Source organism: Gadus macrocephalus, chromosome 9, assembly GCF_031168955.1.
Source record: "Gadus macrocephalus chromosome 9, ASM3116895v1".
Lineage (NCBI taxonomy): Eukaryota > Metazoa > Chordata > Actinopteri > Gadiformes > Gadidae > Gadus > Gadus macrocephalus.
In genome coordinates, this window is record NC_082390.1 from 21296219 (window position 1) to 21303734 (window position 7516).

The following is a 7516-nucleotide window of genomic DNA, read 5'->3' on the forward strand; positions in this document are numbered from 1 at the left end:
CCTGGGCTGAACACGCTCCCCTCATTGTGCCTCCAGTGGGAGGAGAAGGGAAGGAGAAGACAAGAACAATCATCCTTATTCTGAGATCCTCAATGGCAATGCTGATAAGCATCTCAAAGTTTGTTGCACAACCCAACTTTTAAGCACTTTTGATGAATTGAGTTGAAATGAAACTATTGCAGATGTTACAATAACGCACCACTGCTATAAGAAAAAGGGGCAAAAGATGGGACTAAGATTGTGTTGTGATGCTTAAAGCTGCAGCAATTGTTAACAAATATTTTCATGACGTAATTCTACTCTTTTACTCTTTTTAGCTCCAACTTAGATTGTATGCTTTGATGGTTCTCAAGCCTGTTTTACTGTTGATAATCACATCTGCTTAATGCAAAACGGACACTCTCCAAACTCTGCTAATGCGAATACACTCAGAGTAAGGCTTAAAGGGCCAGGACGAGATTGTTGACTGTGGATCATCTAGTATTCATGCGGTAACATATGCATCCAGTTTGTGACGGTGTTTGTGTGTATGTGTGTGTTTGTGTGTGTGTGTGTGAGCGTGTGCATGTGTGTGTGTGTGTGTGCTTGTGCGTGCGTGTGCGTGTGCGTGCATGTCTGTGTGTACACTACAGGCTGCTGTCTCCATAAGTCCGGTCCAGGTGACACTGTAATTATGGCTTTGGTTTGACCAAGGATAGCGCTATAGGCTTATTAGCGAGGGCTTGGCTCTATGTTTGTCTTTCTCTATAGGATTTGCAGATCAAGGTTGTGTGTATATCTTTCAGGGTTCATATGCACTGCGCTGCATTGTTTATCGCTGTGTTTATGTGTGTGTGTGTGTGTGTGTGTGTGTGTGTGTGTGTGTGTGTGTGTGTGTGTGTGTGTGTGTGTGTGTGTGTGTGTGTGTGTGTGTGTGTGTGTGTGTGTGTGTGTTTATGTGTGCGTGTGTCTGTGTGTTTACTACTGTGAACCAATAGCGATTGGAACCTGCTCATGTACACACAAACTGTATACACACACACACACAAACACACACACACAAACTGTATACACACACACACACACACACACACACACACACACACACACACACACACACACACACACACACACACACACACACACACACACACATACACACACACACAATCTTTGCTGTCATTTCTTGGTCAATTAGAATAATGTAAAGTCCAGCCCTGAAGAGGAGGGGGTTCAGAGAGGATGCTGGGATATTTCCAGTGGTGACACCAGGAGCAGTGGGAGAGCAGGGCTGCTGGAGGACAGACAGACAGTCAGACAGACAGTTTATGTACAGATGAAAGGTATTAATAATATGTATTATTCTATAGCCTGACTCAGCTAGTCTGAGATCCCGTCTCCCTCCCATTCCTCCCTCAGCGACCTCCACCATAGAGCCCTCTCAAAGGCTACCCCTCCGCCCCCCCCCCAGCCTTGCCACAAAAACGCGCACACACACACACACACACACACACACACACACACACACACACACACACACACACACACACACACACACATGCACTCACATGCACACACACACACACACACACACACACACACACACACACACACACACACACACACACACACACACACACACACACACACACACACACACACACACACACACACAAACACACACTCACATGCGTACGCACACACACATGCACATGCACACACACACCCTACATGTTCAAGCTAAGGTCAGGTTTAATATTTTATGGCTAAAGTGACAATAGAAGTAGGGGAAGTGAAAGAGGCCCAAAAAGGTAAACTTTTTAAGAACTAATAAAAGAAACCAAGAGCAGCCAAGCATTGTCAAAGTGTGTCTGCCACAGACCTGTAGGCTCCTGTTAGGACTCTACTGAATCCGACCCTCTCTTCTATAGTACTCTAGGGACAGCCCTTTGAACTCTACTGAATCCGACCCGCTCTTCTATAGTACTCTAGGGACAGCCCTTTGAACTCTACTGAATCCGACCCGCTCTTCTATAGTACTCTAGGGACATGGAGTTCTACCCTCTCTTCAATATTACTGCAAGGGAAATGACCACCATGGTGACTGAAGCGATTTAGGGAAGGCAGTGAGAGAGAGATCAGGGGATGAAGGCAGATACTGGTAACTCACACTACTCCCAGTACTCTCACTAACCCCCCTATAGTCCCACTACTCCCAGTACCCCCACTACTCCCCCTACTCCCACTACTCCCAATACTCCCCGTATCCCACTTCTCCCACTACTCCCAGTACTCCCTCTACTCCCCCTGCTCCACTCCCAGTACTCCCAATACTCCCCCTACTCCAAGTACTCTCAGTAATCCCCTTATAGTCCCACTACTCCCAGTACTTCCACTACTCTCAGTACTCCCAGTACTCCCACTGCTCCCAGTACTCCCACTGCTACCAGCTCTCCCACCACACTAGTGGATGTGCATGCCTGTTGTGTGTATGAAGTCTCTCCAACGTAATGAATCTCTGCTCCACAATAAGCTCCATGACCTTCTCATCCTATTGCCGCCTGGAGCAAGCACCTTACTGAGCTGCTGGAACAATACAGCTTCGTTCAACCTACATGAACATCTCAATATGTTTAAGGCATTATTATGCAAATAATAAAAACAACCTCACTCAAGTCATTCAACTATTGTTCATTTGCATCCACATTATAATAAATATCAACTATTTCCAAAAAACGGACAATTCAAATAAACAAAACAGTTAGAGAGATACTCCTGTCGAACACCAAGTCTATGTTTGGGTAGATCTTTTAGCATTAAGCTACACCTTCTTTTTTTCTTTTGACGAAGTGATCAATCACTTTGACTGTGACTCAACGGACAAACTTCTCACTTCTCATCTGAGATGGTGGGATCGACTGCCTGTAGTTCTGGACCAGGCTGGGAGTACAGGCTGGGAGTACCTGCAGTACTGGGAGAACTGGTAGTACAGGTTGGGAGTACTGAGAGTACTGGAAGTACAGGCTGGGAGTACTGGGAGTACAGGCTGGGAGTACTGGGAGTACAGGCTGGGAGTACTGGGAGTACAGGCTTGAAGTACTGGGGGTACTGGGAGTACAGGCTTGAAGTACTGGGGGTACTGGGATTACAGGCTGGGAATACAGGCTGGGAGTACTGGGGGTACTGGGAGTACAGGCTGGGAGTACTGGGGGTACTGGGAGTACAGGCTGGGAGTACTGGGGGTACTGGGAGTACAAGCTGGGAATACAGGCTGGGAGTACTGATTGTACTTGGAGTACAGGCTGGGAGTATTCTGAGTACTCGGAGTACTGATTGTACAGGCTGGGATTACTGTGAGTACTGCGAGTACAGGCTGGGAGTATAGACTTGGATTACGGGGAGTACTGGGAGTACAGGCTAGGAGTACAGACTGGGAGTACCTTTAGCACTGGGACTACAGGCTTGGAGTATAGACTGGGAGTACTGGCGGTACTGACTTCCAGTACTGTGCGTGTGTCCCAGTACAGTCTTTACTGGGAGTACCAACTGCCAGTCCTGGGACTACAGACTGGGAGTACTGGGAGTACAGACTGGGAGTACAGGCTGAGAGTTCCGGCTGGGAGTACTGGGAGTACAGGCTGGGAGTACTGGGAGTAAAGTAGGATGGGGCATGCAGGCTTGGGGGGTGGGGGAGGACTCACTAACCCCAACAAGCCTGCTGTGTTTAGTGGTCTGTCCCTTGGCGGGACCCTCCTCTCCTCCTGTGGTTAGTGGTCTGTCCCTTGGTGCGACCCTCATGTTAGCCAAACATGACAAATGTTGGTCAAACCCTCATGTTAGCCAATCCTTCATGTTGGTCAATCCCTCATGTTGGTCAAACCCTCATGTTGGTCAAACCCTCATGTTAGCCAAACCCCTCATGTTGGTCAAACCCTCATGTTGGCCAAACCCTCATGTTGGTCAAACACTCATGTTGGTCAAACCCTCATGTTGGCCAAACCCCTCATGTTGGTCAAACCCTCTTGTTGGTCAAAGCCTCATGTTAGCCAAAGCCCTCATGTTGGTCAAACCCTCATGTTAGCCAAACCCCTCATGTTGGTCAAACCCCTCATGTTGGTCAAACCCTCATGTTAGCCAAACCCCTCATGTTGGTCAAACCCTCATGTTAGCCAAACCCCTCATGTTGGTCAAATCCTCATGTTGGTCAAACCCTCATGTTGGTCAAACCCTCAGGTTGGTCAAACCCTCATGTTGGTCAAACCCCTCATGTTGGTCAAATCCTCATGTTGGCCAAACCCTCATGTTGGTCAAATCCTCATGTTGGTCAAACCCCTCATGTTGGCCAAACCCTCATGTGAGTTAAACCCTCATGTTAGCCAAACCCTCATGTGAATGAATCCCTGCTTGTTTCGTTGGGGCTTTGATCTTTGCCTGCATGAGAATTATTGTTACCTTAAAAGATTGGATACAATTTGTATTGTTTTATTTATCACATTTTAACAAAGCAGCACACTAAAGAAAGAAATGCAATTCATTTAAACAGATTATAACTTAACAAAGCGAATCAATACGTTTCATGAGGAAAAGTCCAGATAACATTAGAGCATACACCGTATTAACAGTAGTGTTCTTTGATAGGACAAGGTTTCAAAATTAGATGAAAATAATGTGTTGGAAATAGACACTGTGCTAACACGCAACCATGCTAACAATGCTAACCATGCTAACAATGCTAACCATGCTAACCCAGCTATTCTCTAATGGCTCCTCGACGTGCAAACAGCTAATATCGCTGTACTGTGTGTGTGTGTGTGTGTGTGTGTGTGTGTGTGTGTGTGTGTGTGTGTGTGTGTGTGTGTGTGTGTGTGTATGTGAGAGAGAAAGAGAGAGAGAGAGAGAGCGAGAGAGAGATAGAAAGAGAGAGAGAATGAGAGTCTGTGTCTTGTAGCTGGCTCGTCTCATCATGTTTAGACATATGTTGAGTTTTATTTCACTGAGACATCAATCCTTCTAGCCAGCTGTTAACACAGTTGCTTACTCTACCGCTTCCCTCTCTCTATCTTTATTTATCTCTCTCTGACGCTCTCTCTCTCTCTCTCCCCTTTATCTATTGCTCCTCTTTCACTGTCTTTGACCAAGCAATGCCTCTCTCTCGTGATATATTTCTACCTAATCAATTCATTATTGGATGAATTGTTCTTTCATCCATGTTATTCTTTCGTCCCTTCTACTTTCCTTTAGATTTTTTTTTCATACTGTTGATGAAACCATTAGCCTGACCATTAGCCTGACCATTAGCGTGCACTTGTGTGCGTCCATGTGTGTTTATTCCAGGTGTATAGTGTGTGTATGTGTGTTTATTCTAAGTGTATAGTGTGTGTATGTGTGTTTATTCTAAGTGTATAGTGTGTGTGTGTGTGTGTGTGTTTATTCTAAGTGTATAGTGTGTGTGTATTACACAGATAATAGTGTGTACTTAAGAGAGCTATTAAAAGTAGGAAATTAATGTGTGTGTAATAGAGAGCAAGACAGAGAGAGGGGAGGGAGGCCAACCGGGCATCACCGGGCCTCTTGGCAGGGTCTTCAGTTTGTTATGATTCCTGCCTGCCTCACACAAACACACACACACACACACACACACACACACACACACACACACACACACACACACACACACACACACACACACACACACACACACACACACACACACACACACACACACACACACACACACACACACACACACACACACACAGTAGGTTACCTGTGGCTTGTGTAAAACATCCCAAACAGTGTGTCTTGGCAGCGTGTCTCAGAGACAGGTGATTCACTTGTTTACCCTAAAACATGAACTAGTTGGCCGCCCTAGTCGGATAACCACACACACACTAACACACACACATACGCACAGACAAACACACACACACACACACACACACACACACACACACACACACACACACACACACACACACACACACACACACACACACACACACACACACACACACACACACACACACACACACACACACACACACACCAAAAGACTCACACATTCCCAGCTTCTCCTCCTTTTACATTCTTTAAGTGCATTCACTGTTTCCTCCATGTCACTTTGTCACTCTTTCCTTCTCTCTTTCCATATTATTTTCTTTGATCCCACCGGTCAGTCAACCGATGGGATTTCTTGCGGCCATTTATTGCTGATCGTGAAAATGTTAGACTATCTGGAGCTCACATGATGAAAGTCAAGAGGATATAGGAGACCATGAAGATCCAATGCGCTCTTCATACCTCCATCTGCAAGCCCTCCACCGTGAGGAAGGGAGGTTAACTCTCCTGTGGCTCTCTCTGCTGTACCCTGTTTCTCCCCCCTCTCCCCCTCTCCACCCAACTCCCCTCAGTCTGGGTGGGACTGAGGGGAGGGGACGTGTGGGGAGGGGGGGAATTGTGGACAGAGAGGAATTTTTATCCACGCTCCAATCTAAACAGCACTTGATCCCGACACGCGGACGCATGTGGTCACCGGGACGCAGAGCCATCTAGGGTAAAACATCTCTGCTCCTCACCTCGCCCCCCCGCCCTCTCCTCTCTCACCACACCCTCCACGCTCTCCTGCTCTCCTTCTCTCCTCCACTAGCCTCCTCCTCTCCTTCTGTCCTTCCCCATCCTCTCCCTTTATATGTTTATTGGTACATGGCTATAAATTGTACATGCAAGTATACATGTGAATGCACACTGACAGACACACACACACACATACACAAACACAAAGATTCACACACACGTACACACACACACACACAGGCTCCCCATCGCTCGGTTGACTTATGCAGCTGAGTCACGGGGTTGCAGGTTCTACTTCCTCTCCTAAGTGCTGCCATCAATTCTGCTGCCTGATTCTGTTTTACACACAAATGCACCTCATACATCCGCTCTGCATGGCTGCACAGGGCCCCTCAAACCTCACCCTCCTCCTGGTCCCAGGGTCCTCCAGACCCCCTCCTGGTCCCAGGGCCTCTCCAGACCCCTCCTGGTCCCGGGGCCTCTCCAGACACCCTCCTGGTCCCAGGGCCCCCCTCCTGGTCCCAGGGCCTCTCCAGAACCCCTCCTGGTCCCAGGGCCTCTCAAGACCCCCTCCTAGGCCCAGGGGCCCCCTCCTGGTCCCAGGGCCTCTCCAGACCCCCTCCTGGTCCCAGGGCTTCTCCAGACCCCTCCTGGTCCCAGGGCCTCTCCAGATACCCTCCTGGTCCCAGGGCCCCCCTCCTGGTCCCAGGGCCTCTCCAGACCCCCTCCTGGTCCCAGGGCCTCTCCAGACCCCTCCTGGTCCCAGGGCCTCTCCAGACCCCCTCCTGGTCCCAGGGGCCCCCTCCTGGTCCCAGGGCCTCTCCAGACCCCCTCCTGGGCAGGCACTGGCCTGCCCACCCAGAGTAGGTCTGAGGTCATGGTCATGATGTCCTATCAGTGAGGGTTGGCTGCTGAAGATCCTTTGTGCTAGTGGGTGGGGGGGGGGGGGGCACCCTTTGTTTAC

General features: G+C 48.5%; 1 long non-coding RNA gene across 1 annotated transcript in view; it reads left to right on the forward strand.

The window, feature by feature from the left end:
• Positions 1–1686, forward strand: part of LOC132464797 (uncharacterized) — a 3354-nt gene extending 1668 nt beyond the window's left edge. Inside the window, exon 2 of the long non-coding RNA XR_009527349.1 lies at positions 1–1686. This exon is cut by the window's left edge and continues 1583 nt beyond it. This is a non-coding gene — a long non-coding RNA (uncharacterized LOC132464797).
• Positions 1687–7516: the final 5830 nt, after the last annotated feature.